We start from the raw sequence: 13,969 nt of genomic DNA, 5'->3' as shown, positions 1-13,969 counted from the left end.
AAATTAATTAATGACATTTTAAAAATGGATATAAATAAACTATATATATTGCCATTTCTTTATCAATTTTAAAATGTATTAACTTGTTATTTTCTTTTTTAACTAATGACCAATAAGTGGCACTTCTAGTCTTTCCCTTGCACTTATGCTGACACCTCAAGCAAAGACAGGCTTTAGAAGACAGCTGCCTATGTGGAAAGCAAGGCTGTCTATGTAGCTTCTTGTCTGTCGGATTAAGCACTTTTTACACTCGAAAAGGCTTTCGAGACATCTAGTTTAACCTTCTGGTTAAATTTGCAAACTGCAAATGGAAAGGTGACTCTGATGTACAGAAGTAAATCTGTCCTGCGTAAGTTTAACACCCTGAATCGTATACAGCTATAAAAATCCCTTATCAGAGAACACACATTGAGAGGTAAATGAACAACACAGATTGGGAGCTAATCAACGCATACTTCAGATACTCTTGTACTTTATTACACGAGTATTTTTACAGCCTCTCGGCACACACACACATCCGTTACGAGCTGATATGAGCCCAGTGGGAGCCGTGAGTGAGATTCAGAGAGCTGCTCTCTAATTTATGTATGCTGATAGCAGAACCTGCTCACCTAATCAAAACAGCCCACTAAATCTGAGCCCGGATCGGCCCAACGCCCTTGAGCCTGGAACAGAACCATCACTCGTCATCCAACCACACACTGACAGAGCCTGGAAATAATACCTGAGATATATAGCGAGAGAACAGGATAATTTCCCACAAATCCCCACTGAGACCTTTGTTGTGCTGCGTGAAATGAATATCATCAGGAGATTAATTTCATGTCTTTAAGATCACATGTCATGTGGTTTGACAAGAGTGTGTGCCAAATGCGTCAAATCATAGCCCCTGTTGTGTTTACACTATGACCTTTGCTGGCATTTTAATCCGCTTGTTCAGAACAGTGGTGCTCATGTGGTTGACGCAGGTTTGAATATGGCTCGTGACATGTCCTGAATTCCCCACAATCAATTCCTGTGCTTTCACTAATCTACTTTCAGAAATAGGAGGAATCACTATTAGGAGAGAATTAGATTTCCAAACAACATCAGAGTTACAATTTTTAACACAGGACATCTGTGGTTTCATGTACTGATTTGGATGGGATTGGGATGGGCAGGATTATATATCAAATATTATTATTATTTATATAATTAGGAAGAAGAAAAAAAAAAAGGATGTGTGAAAATGATTATCCCTATGGGACAATAAAGACTCTATCTATCTATCTATCTATCTATCTATCTATCTATCTATCTATCTATCTATCTATCTATCTATCTATCTATCTATCTATCTATCTATCTATCTATCTATCTATCTATCTATCTAATTAAGGGAATGGATCAATTTGGATGGGGTTAAAAATAACATCCAAAGTAAGTTCTGTGAAAAACGTATTTACCTTCCCTTGTCATGTACACTAACGTTCATAAGTTTGGGGTCTGTAAGATTTTTTTTCCCCCAATGAAATTTATACCTTAAAGACTATTTAATTTTATACCAACCTAAATGTATACCTTAATTGATCGAAAGTGACAGTAAATACATTTAAAAAAATAATGAATTTCAAATAAATGCTGTTCTTTTGAACGTTCTATTCATTAAAGAATCCTGAATTGTTTTTAGCTCAGTTTCCACAAAATTATTAGCAGCACAACTGTTTTCAACATTGATAATGATGATAAATGTTTCTTGAGCATCAAATCATCACATTAGAATGATTTCTGAAGGATCATGTGACAATGAAGACTGGAGTAATGATGCTGAAAATTTAATGTTGCCATCACACAAATAAATTACATTTTAAAATGTATTAACATCGAAAACAGTTTTAAATGGTAAAAATATTTCACAATATTAATGTTTTTACTGTATTTTTGATCAAATAAATGCAGTCTTGGTGAACAAAAAAAGTACTTTCATAAACATTATATAATTGTATCAACCCTAAACTATTGAACGGTAATGTAGTCCCAAAAATATAGATAAAATATCATACACAAACTAACTCACAATCCCATACACCAGAACATCTAATGTGAAATAGACACAACGAACAACTCCCATCCATGCATGATAACATTACATAGTTTTGCCTATAAACAGCATGTATCCCACCTCCAGGTCCTTCTCATTGGCATTGGACCAATAAGGTCACGGAATAATATGGCATTTCTCTCAGCTACCTAAGAATTAGCCACCAATAGCTTTAGCTAGCTTCTTCATTTTCAAGCTTTAAAATGTTCTGTGACCTGAGAGCAAAGGTTTCAGGTGATCCAAACTGACACGCTCTATAGAAAGCAAGTTCCCGTGGCCACCCAGCAGCTGCTGCTGTACGCCCACACATAACCGCGGATGACCGCTGTGTGTTGTGGTTTGATGGCTGTAAGCCATCGCTCCATATGGTGGCCCAGTTACACACCAACACTGGGGACGTACCGCATACTCCGAGACCTTCAGCAGCACGTCCTCCAGAATTGTGCACTTTTCTTCATTTGCTGTTCAACTCGTCACTTAGTGCTGAGGACATCACATACTGTAAGACTTGGAGAAATCTGTGAAGATCTGATTGAGACATGTTTTGAAAGTTACAGCATATATGAAATGAGTAATAAGTGTAAAAGATCGATGTGCATTAGAGTGGAGTGAGAGCCGAGCGACTATAAAACGCCAAGATTCAACATTATCTATTTCAAACACTCCTCACATGAGCGTTTCAGATATCTCACATCCTCTATGAATCAGACTTCTTACCCACTTTGATTCTCCTAATGAGTCTGCCATTTAGAGCAGACCTCACAAAAGCTTTTACCTGCGTTTTAGTGCTGTACGCTAAGGCAAGCATTACTATTGCTCATACTTGGGGAGAGTAAACTACAGTGTGTAACTCGTTCTGCACCATTTGTGCAACAGACATGAACCTTGACCTTTTGCTTAAAGGGGCACTTGGCAACTATTTCAACTTAATAAAACCGTTTAGAAATCATTTGAATGGTTTAATAACATGTTCTGGAGAGAATGGTGACTTTCCCCGCTCCCCCCAGCGTTCCCAGGCGGAAAACCAACCTTGCAACATGGGGACTAACGTCCCGGTAAGTTGGAAATAGGAAGTCTCGTGAGAAGCGAGAACGAGCGAGAAACACGAACTGCTTTATGGCAATTCTACATAATTCTATGATACTGTGCATGATGTATTACCCACCTTGGTAGACATAGCTCCACACGATAAAGTTGGCCGGCTCCGATAATAACAAATGCACATGAGCAGCGGTAGAAAGTGGGAGGAAGGTGCCGCAAGTGAGTTTTTTTATGACAGTGTTGTGAAATATATGCCGCACAGCTGTAGGGGGAGCTCGATGAGAAAACATGCGACAACAAAAGTGAAAATCAGCGAAGAAATGACTAGTTGCCAAGTTCCCCTTTAAGGAAATGTGTGGTATTACTTTTCTAAGCGACCAGACTTAAACTACTGTTCAACTGTTCATTCAGCAAGGATGCATTAAAATGATAAAAAGTGACAGAAAAGGCATCCATTATGTTAGAAAAAATTTCTAATAAATGCTGTTCTTTTGAAAGACCCAGTCACGTTGAAAAAAGTATCACGGTTTAGACAAATATATTAAGCAGCACAACTTTTCAACAGTGATAATAATCAGAAATGTTTCTTGAGCAGCAATTAGAATGATTTCTGAAGGATCCTGTGACACTGAAGACTGGAGTAATGATGCTGAAAATACAGCTTTATAATCACAGGAATAATTACATTTAAAATTCACTGATGAGCCCAAACATTATGGCCAGTCACAGGTGAAGAGAGAATCATTATTTCCTAACAACCATATGTTAAGGTCTGGGTAAATTAGATGGTAAGATGCAGGAGAAAGGGGCAGGAATAAAGATCTTAAGCCACTTTGACAAGGGCCAAAATTATAATGGCAAGGCGACTGGGTCACAGTAGCTCTGAAACGGCAAGGTTTGTTGGTTGCTCCTGGTCAGCAGTGGTATGAAATTTCCAACAGTGGTCCGAGGAGGGACAAACCAAACTGGCGATAGTGTGTTGGGCACCCAAGACTCATCAATGCACAAGAGCAACGTTTACCTGGGGAAGGGATGGCACCAGGATGCACTGTGGGACGACGACAAACCGGTGGAGGGAGTGTGATGCTCTAGGCAATGTTCTGCTGGAAAACTCTGGGTCCGGCCATTCGTGTGGATGTCAATTTGACACATACCACCTACCTGCACATACCCTTCATGACACTGGTGTACCATGGTGGAAGTGTCCTCTTTCAGCAGGATAATGCACCCTGCAACACTGCACACATTGTTCAGGAATGTTTTGAGGAACAAGCGTTGCTCTGACCTCCAAATTCCTCAGATCTTAATCTAATTGGGCATCTGTGGGATGTGCTGGACCAACAAGTTCAATCCACAGTGGCTCCACCTCGCAACCCACAGGACTTGAAAGATCTACTGCTAATGTCTTTTGGTGCCAGATACCACAGGACACCTTCAGGGGTTTCATAAGAGTCTGGTCGGTGTTGTTTTGGCAGCATGCAGACAGAGGACCAACAGCATATTAGGCAGGTGGCCATACTGTTTTAGCTCATCTGTGTATATTAAAAGTTATTTTAAATGGTAATAATAGTTCACAATATTACTATTTCTACTGTATTTTATCAAACAAATGCAGCCTTGGTGAGCATAGAAAGTAGCCACATAGCAACATCCTAGCAATCACCTACAACACAAAAACAGTATATAGAACAGTATGGATATCTTAGTAACTGCATAGCAACACCGTTGCATCATGGTGGTAACTTTTGCACAGGTCAAATACTATGATTTTCTTCAGAAAACATCTAGTTGGAATTTACTGTTTCACAAAACCCCTCAATAAATTTAGCAGGACATCAGTTCATTGGCCAGCAAAATGTAACACTTTATATAAACCTAACAGATCACTCAGATCATTAGGATCACATCAGCTAGAAATACCAAGGGTTCACTCTAATCATGGAGTCTGCTTTTAGCTATTATGCCAGCCGCAGCTGGAACCAGCTTCCAGAAGAGATCAGATGTGCTCCTACAGTAGTCACATTCAAATCCAGACTCAAAACACATCTGTTTAGCTATGCATTTACTGAATGAGCACTGTGCCACTGTTCGTCCGACTGTTTTTACTGTACTGCTTTAATTATAATTTATATATATATATTTTTTTTATAATCTCTGGAAGAGATTTTGAAGGAGAGCGGGAGAGTCTTCACTCCGATGAGGGGAGAGAAGGAGTAAGTCAATTATACTGCTGAGAGTATAAGAAGTCGCTGAGAGCATCGTTAAGGGTAGCGGCAGCAGACAGCGCACGCAAAGCGTGCTCTGTGGGGGCCCCGCTGGGCATTACTGGTGTAGCACCACCCCAGCAGAGTACGTCCCTGGGCTAGAGGTCCAGTGGCACCGTAAACCGGCTCAATCTTTTCCATATCAGATAGGCGATCCCCGAATTTAGTGAATCAGGCAGTTAGGGATACTAACAAAAAATAGGGTTGTTTGCCAGGGATGATTGTCTCTTATGCAGTTGTGACCCAAATTGGCGTGGACCAGTATTACTTTATTTTATTTTGTAATCTAAACTTATTTGTTTTGATTATTTTTATTTCTTCTATGTAAAGCACTTTGAATTACCATTGTGTATCAAATGTGCTATATAAATAAACTTGCCTTGCCTTTACAACAAGGTTCCATTTATCAACTTTAGCTAATTACATTAGTTAACATGAACTTCAACAATACTTATACATCATTTATTCATCTTAATGTTAATTTCAACATTTACGAATACATTTTTCAAATCCAAAGTTCTATATGATAACATTTGTTAAAGTAAACTAACATGAATGAACTGTATTTTGTATTAAGTAACATTAACAAAGATTAATGCTAAATGATGTAAGAAATATATTGCTCAATTTTAGCTCATGCTAGCAAATGCATTAACTAATGTCAACAAAAGAGAAAGCGTTACCATAATCATTTTATGCATTACGCAGACTGAAATAACTTTTTTTTTTTTTTTTTTTTTTAGAAATGCTCCCTCCTTTCCTTGGACTTCTAAAGCGGGGTTTTTTTTTTTCAAAACAGCAAATGTTTTTAATGGAAAAAAGTCTCCCCAGATTTGTGCTTGACCAGACACACTTGCTTAGATTGGTTGAGGTTCACTCAGCATTAAAAGGGAACCTATTAGTGAGCATCGGTTCAGGCTTCCACAGAGGACTTGCAAATGTACTGCTAAAGTAAGTGTGTGCACGTCTAGAAATGTGATCCTCGGGTGTAGTCGGCCACTGATGAATAATTTAGTCTTTTTTTCCTGCCACACAGACTTTTGCAGAAAAGATATTGGAGCAGTCGGATATATCCCTTTCTTTTCTGTTTTCACTCTCTCTTATTTCACTCGAGGCGGTCTACATCCAAACTGAGCCCTTTTAGTATTCAGGCTCAGCTGCCCGTGGCACATCAAAGTCAACTCCACCAATCTGTAAAAACACCACCATCCAAGAAACAAACCTACCCTGTCCTGTTCGTAGAGCTAGACGATATAGCTAAAGAAAAGTCATATTCTTCAGACAATATTCAATCTCCCTCAGAGTGATTTTACTCAGTTAAAGGAACTCAAATAGCAATTTTAGCCAGTGAGATTCAAAATGTTTAAATGTAATATGTAAAATACGGTAAAAAAAATGTTTTACATTTATTTAGGAATTACACACTAAGATAACAAATATTTAACTACAGTAAAAATAAAAGGAGTATTATTTGAAAATGTCACAAGGAGACTTGAGCTAAACAAACTGTTGAATCAATTTTAAATCTATTCACTAAAATTGGCTGATTTATAAAAATGAATAGGCTTTATGCACAGCTTCACTACTTCCTGAACTTCAGCCAGCTCCTTTGTTTCCTGTCTGCCATTATTGGACAAACTGATTAATCCAGGTGTGCCTGATTATTGTTACTATTATTGTTACTCTATTGACTAATAAGAGACTATATTATAATAGTTGGGAAGCTAAGAGGCAAATAAAAAATGCGCATTAAAATAATTGCAGTACTCACAGTGCTGCTTACATGTGTTATTAATATTAAATATACATCGCCTAGCCCTTCCTGCCATGCATTTAAAAACAGTTTCTAAGACTTAAGTACAGTTGTGGTCAGAATTAATGGCACCCCTGGTAAATATGATCAAAAATGGCTGTAAAAAAATAAATCTGCATTGTTTATCCTTTTGATCTTTCATTCAAAAATGTGCAAAAATCTAACCTTTCATGGAAATAAAATAATTGAAAGTGGGGGTGGGGGGAGAATAAGTGTTTTTCTCCAAAACACGTTGGCCACAATTATTGGCACCCCTATAATTTTTTACAAGTAACATATCTCTGATATTGGTAATGTCAAATTGTCATTACCAAGACACTGACAGGTTATGATGTATTGGTTTATGTCAAGTTGTTATAACAAAGACATCTCAAACAATGTCATATTTGCATTAAAAATGTCAAAATTGAGCGAATGACACTTAAAGGTAGGGTAGGTAGTTTTTGTCTAAAAAACTTTTTTCCAAATTTGTTTAAATTGTCTTTATATATCAATGCATAATGAAAATTTAAGTACTCTGAAAAAGAGATTATAAAAATCGAGTGTCTGTAGTCCTCTCAGGGCTGCAATAAACACAGCTCATTATTCCATTCGGGACGAATGAAATGATTGGCTGGGCGACTGTCACTCTCCCTTGCTACCATGGCTACCACCCCTGCTGCTACAGGAGCTGCCCACATGCGCACACCCGTTTGGCTCGAGGAGGTCAAGAGGCACGGACGGAAGCTAGTAGTAATAATAACAATTATGGCAGAGAAAGAGCAGTCACAATTCTCAGTACCTGCATATACAGTCAGCGAAGGAAAACAAGTAAAAAAAAAAGAATTTGGGGGCGTGGCTTTGGAAGGAGCCCAGACAGGAGGGGGTGGGAGTAAATGGAATAATGAGCTGTGTTTATTGTAGCCCTGAGAGGACTACAGACACTCGATTTTTGTAATCTCTTTTTCAGAGTACTTACATTTTAATTATGCATTGATATATAAAGACAGTTTAAACAAATTTGGAAAAAAGTTGTTTAGACAAAAACTACCTACCCTGCCTTTAATGACAGTTGTCATAAACATGACGAGTCATGTCATGATTATGAAAGTGTCATGTCAGTCTTATGCACGCCCCTTCAAGTAAAGTGTTATTACCACAGGATCCAACTCTATAATGTCACTCTAATATGACAAATAGCTCTAAAGATGCCAAACAATGAACTACTTAAATACAGTATAGAAGCTAGTGGCGGTTTCATAACACTGTTATATTACAATGCAAAGAGCCCTTTAGAGCTCTCAGAGAATTTTATGGATGATCTAACTGTAAGACTCAACTCTGTCTGATCTGACTAGCAACAGCCGTGGTGTGATAAATCCGGTATACGCTTTGTCAGCACAGCCTAGCTTAACCTAGCCCTGTGAGACACTGTGGAAAGAGAGGCAGAGAGAAAGAAAAAGAGAGTGAAAACATGTAGGCACCACATAATCCTACGCACTTAACCCATCTTCAACTTATCTCAGTGAGAAAACTGATTTGTGGTGAGGCAGAAATTTTGTACCAGTGTATCTTTAGGCCCGAACTGCTAAAATGTTATTTAATACAGGATAATTCTAATTCTCCTGTCTCATTTTAATTTAGCTCACAAAAACATTTAACTGACAAGCCGAATCCTCCAAACGGTTACGTGGCCGCCACTTTAAAACCTGCTTCTTACTCCCTAACCATCTGAGATCCAGTTTAACCAGGCACTTAACAGTAAGTATTTAAATTAACTACTCGTCTTGCACACTGTCGTTCGCTTACTATATGGTAGGAAGTATGTAGTGACCAAAGGCCCCGATATACTCACGGCAAAGTTCTTTTTTGTTCTTCACTTTGGGGTAAAACGAAGTTAGAAATACGTGAGCACTGAGCAGCGATATATTGTTAGCGAACATCCGACGCCTCCAACACTGCTGAGAGTGACGTGTAGATGAGTATGTAAATATTATGTGCTGCACGCTTTCCTCTCAATAACAAAATAAACACACAACAAAATTGAGAAAACAGCAAGCAGTTTCTTAATAAAGCATAAGAAACGCATCTGATCATAGCAACGTGGATATAGCACTTTATTAACTTTCTATTAAACATGAAAAACAATGTCAGTGTCTCGTTTTATCAGAATTACAACTTCATTTTCTACTATAACGCAGCTGTCCAGTGTGTTCATGTGTTCACTCGCAGACGTCTGACCTTGATGAACTGAACAGGAGAAATGAACCGGAAAAGATTTCCACACGAAAGAAGGTGGAGCCTCCGCGCACACCTGCCCATTACGTAAATGCCACAGATGGTAGTACAAAGGTGTCTACCAGCTGAAGCAAACCTTTCCAGAAGGTTCGCTTTGGCAAGCTGTTTCGAACAACAACAACAAACAAAAAAACTCCAAACAATTTTGGCCTGATTTTGTTCGAAACAACATCACATGAGTTCGTTCTTCGATTTCGCTTGAAGTATATCGGACCTTAACACCATGCTACTGAAAAGTGGGTAACACTTTAGTTTAGGGTCCAATTCTCACTATTAACTAGTTGCTTATTTGCATGCATATTACTAGGATATTGGCTGTTTATTAGTACTTATAAAGTAAATATTAATACCTTATTCTGCATGACCATATTCTACATCCCTTAATCCTACCCAATTCCTAAACTTAACTACCTTACAAACTATTAGTAAGCAATAATTAGGAGTTTATTGAAGCAAAAATCATAGCTAATAGTGAAAATTATACCCTAATCTAAAGTATGACCATCAGATCATGTGTGCGCTGTTACCTGCAGCAATGCAGAATAGTCTTCCAAAGTATTCTGGATCAATGTGCTCTGGTGTATCCTCCACAGCACTCAGAAAAGACTAGGAAAGATTGGGAATTGTGCTGTGAAATTACATCTAATACAGATTCAAAGTGTTCTGTGCTATCCCAGTCACCAAGTCCTGGCTTGCGTCCCACGCTTTGAAACATCCACCACACCACCAAACTGTACTTCCCAAAATGCCCTGGAGGACACAGAAGAGTACTTCAACCCAGTACAGAATGGATTTGCACATCCCTCACCCACAAAGGAACAGACGAGGCACTAGAGACGTCTTTCAAACGCACAGAGAAATGCAGATTACAGATCCAGGCACATACACACACAGAGCTCCTCTCGCTCTGCTGACACTGCTGAGTGGGCGAGGAATACTGATAGGGAGGGATCATGTAGGTGACTATGTGATTGTGTGTGTCTGTTTGCCCACAGTAGTGTAGGTGTTAAAATTTCAGTGATCAAGTGACTAAATGTGGGAGTTTGTGTGTCAGATTTGGCCTGCAGTATTCTCATTTCTACAGTTATAAAATTCATTAAGCTCATCCGGTGATCAATTAACAAAGATTGCCACAGAAATCATACTCACACGTCAAGGAAGCCACAAAGGTGAAAAAGTCAAACACATCAGTGAGACCCGAATCATCACTCCCGTGACATGACAGATGGGGCACGTTGTCACCAGCGTCACTGCTAACCTTCGCTTTAATGAAAAACCCAAGACGGAAATGAAGTCAAGTCCTACAGGCTCCACAAAGTTGTCAAAATCTTGTCTTGAATTTGAATCTGTTGGAGTATTTCCTTTGAGCTTATCAGGGGTCTGTTGGTAAAGATCTCCTATCCCGGACGAGACCCCAAAATCTGCCAGCACGACCCAAAAACCTCAGGACCTTGTAGCTCACCTCTGTGGGTTCAAATAATCCACATCCCAACACAGTCAAATCAAGATGCATGGTAAATAACTGAAGAAATTGGAGTCCAGGTTAATGAAAAAGAAAAAAGAAAAAATGAGAAAAAGCTTAGACGAGTGATGCTGAGAAGAGAGAGTGTTATCTGCAGTCTTGAGGGCGACTGCCAGGTACCGGCGCATGCGCCAAGATCATACATCCCCCCCTGATACACACACACACAAATGTTCACTCATCAGCGAGGCGGACAGACGCACCCTCCTCCTCCTCTTTTCTCTTTTTCTCCCACTCGATAGCAGCTATTCAGCTGTATCTCTCAAACTTTTTTTCTCTGTTCAGATTCTCTTAACCTCTCTTGTGTGTTCTGCCTGTTGTGTTGAAAAGAGTCTCTACACTTTTTTCACATTCTTGTACAGAACACAATGGCTTTGTTCATACAGACAGCAAAATTCAGATTTTTTGGAACATCTGAATCAAATCTGTTAATTGAGTCTTGTTCATTTTTATATATATACACTCACCGGCCACTTTATTAGGTACCCCATGCTAGTAACGGGTTGGACCCCCTTTTGCCTTCAGAACTGCCTCAATTCTTCGTGGCATAGATTCAACAAGGTGCTGGAAGCATTCCTCAGGGAGTTTGGTCCATATTGACATGATGGCATCACACAGTTGCCGCAGATTTGTCGGCTGCACATCCATGATGCGAATCTCCCGTTCCACCACATCCCAAAGATGCTCTATTGGGTTGAGATCTGGTGACTGTGGAGGCCATTTTAGTACAGTGAACTCATTGTCATGTTCAAGAAACCAATTTGAAATGATTAGAGCTTTGTGACATGGTGGAAGTAGCCATCAGAGGATGGGTACATGGTGGCCATAAAGGGATGGACATGGTCAGAAACAATGCTCAGGTAGGCCGTGGCATTTAAACGATGCCCAATTGGCACTAAGGGGCCTAAAGTGTGCCAGGAAAACATCCCCCACACCATTACACCACCACCACCAGCCTGCACAGTGGTAACAAGGCATGATGGTTCCATGTTCTCATTCTGTTTACGCCAAATTCTGACTCTAACATCTGAATGTCTCAACAGAAATCGAGACTCATCAGACCAGGCAACATTTTTCCAGTCTTCAACTGTTCAATTTTGGTGAGCTCTTGCAAATTGTAGCCTCTTTTTCCTATTTGTAGTGGAGATGAGTGGTACCCGGTGGAGTCTTCTGCTGTTGTAGCCCATCCGCCTCAAGGTTGTGCGTGTTGTGGCTTCACAAATGCTTTGCTGCATACCTCGGTTGTAACGAGTGGTTATTTCAGTCACTGTTGCCCTTCTATCAGCTCGAACCAGTCTGGCCATTCTCCTCTGACCTCTGGCATCAACAAGGCATTTCCGCCCACAGAACTGCCGCTCACTGGATGTTTTTTCTTTTTCGGACCATTCTCTGTAAACCCTAGAGATGGTTGTGCGTGAAAATCCCAGTAGATTAGCAGTTTCTGAAATACTCAGACCAGCCCTTCTGGCACCAACAATCATGCCACGTTCAAAGTCACTCAAATCACCTTTCTTCCCCATACTGATGCTCGGTTTGAACTGCAGGAGATTGTCTTGACCATGTCTACATGCCTAAATGCACTGAGTTGCCGCCATGTGATTGGCTGCTTAGAAATTAAGTGTTAACGAGCAGTTGGACAGGTGTACCTAATAAAGTGGCCGGTGAGTGTATATATATATATATATATATATATATATATATTATACACACATACATACAGTATACATATAATAAAATATAATAAAATGATTGTTATTACATTACACACTTCTACCAGCTATGAAAAGTCCATTGTATGTTTAAACTTGAGGTGGATTATAAAACATCTTTGCCAGAATTCAAAAAGCCAGAGAATGGATTCAGCTGAAACTGCTGAGGTATTTATTCCTTCTAACGTTCAAGTTCCTCTGAGTGGACAGAAGTGTTGCAGTCACTGCACCACTGATAAGGACAAAGTGCTTAACTACAGTGTGTGTACAGCATGTCTGTGTATAAGTGCATACTTCTCTATACTTTGAGCTGGAGCTTATACATTTGTCCGCAGAAGTGAGCAGAATTTGACAAAACCATAAACACGTCCTAATCAAACACACCTGTTTCAATTTATGAGCTGGTAAAGACACCAGGGCGGGGTCCGAAACCACCCATTAGTCCACTAATATAGTTCACTTGAGGGAGTGAATGTAGCCACATTGAGTGATTGTATCCAGTGGTTTAGATCAGAGGTCTTCAACCCTACTCCTGGAGGCCCACTGCCCTGCAGAGTTTATATTAAACCTGCTTCAGTCTGTGATTTTCAAGCGATCCTGAAGAGCTTGACTAGCTGGTTCAGGTGTCTTTGATTAGGGTTGGAGTAAAACTCTGCAGGACAGTGGGCGTTGAAGGGTTGAAGACCTATGGTTTAGATAATGGATTGATGGATGATTCAGCTGCGGGCGCCGCCATCTGGTCAGACGCGGGAATTCATTTGACATGTGACTTTCACAGTGGATTATGAGTATTTTATAGCCGTTGAGCATACATGTACACTCGTTACTGCGGTGCATTGTGGGATTGAATGAGTGCACTCGATAACGCTCGATAACGTCCACAACAAATGGCTGTCCACTCAAATAGTGCCCCATATAATGGTCAAGATAAGGGAGACATCCAAACGGTCAGTTGTTGGTATGCCTTCAGGAACAAGGATCACCACCACCATCACCACAACTTATGTAGATATCTTAATGGGGACATACTATTAACTTTTATTGTTTTTATGCAGCTAATTATGAATACTATAGACTAACCCAGTGCTTCCAATCCTTGTTCCTGAAGGCATACCAACGTCCACAACAAATGGCTGTCCACTCAAATAGTGCCCCATATAATGGTCAGGGAGACATCCAAACGGTCAGTTGTTGGTATGCCTTCAGGAACAAGGATTGGAAGCACTGGGTTAGTCTATAGTATTCATAATTAGCTGCATAAAA

General features: G+C 39.7%; 1 protein-coding gene across 3 annotated transcripts in view; it reads right to left on the bottom strand.

Annotated features, from left to right (window-relative positions):
- tanc2a (tetratricopeptide repeat, ankyrin repeat and coiled-coil containing 2a) overlaps window positions 1-13,969 on the bottom strand; it is a 180,563-nt gene that overhangs the window by 63,066 nt on the left and 103,528 nt on the right. Inside the window, exon 1 of one of the 3 annotated variants that reach the window (XM_056234698.1) lies at window positions 10,625-11,029. The exons of the other annotated variants lie outside the window; for them this stretch is intronic. The gene's annotated coding sequence lies outside the window, so the exon portion shown is untranslated. Of the gene's footprint in view, window positions 1-10,624; window positions 11,030-13,969 lie in introns of those variants that run through there. 3 annotated transcript variants of the gene reach the window in all.

Source organism: Rhinichthys klamathensis, unplaced genomic scaffold (assembly GCF_029890125.1).
Source record: "Rhinichthys klamathensis goyatoka isolate OS25496 unplaced genomic scaffold, OSU_Roscu_1.1 h1tg000401l_1, whole genome shotgun sequence".
NCBI classification, from domain to species: domain Eukaryota; kingdom Metazoa; phylum Chordata; class Actinopteri; order Cypriniformes; family Leuciscidae; genus Rhinichthys; species Rhinichthys klamathensis.
Note: the sequence above shows the minus strand (reverse complement) of the source record. Positions and strands in the feature narration are given on the sequence as shown.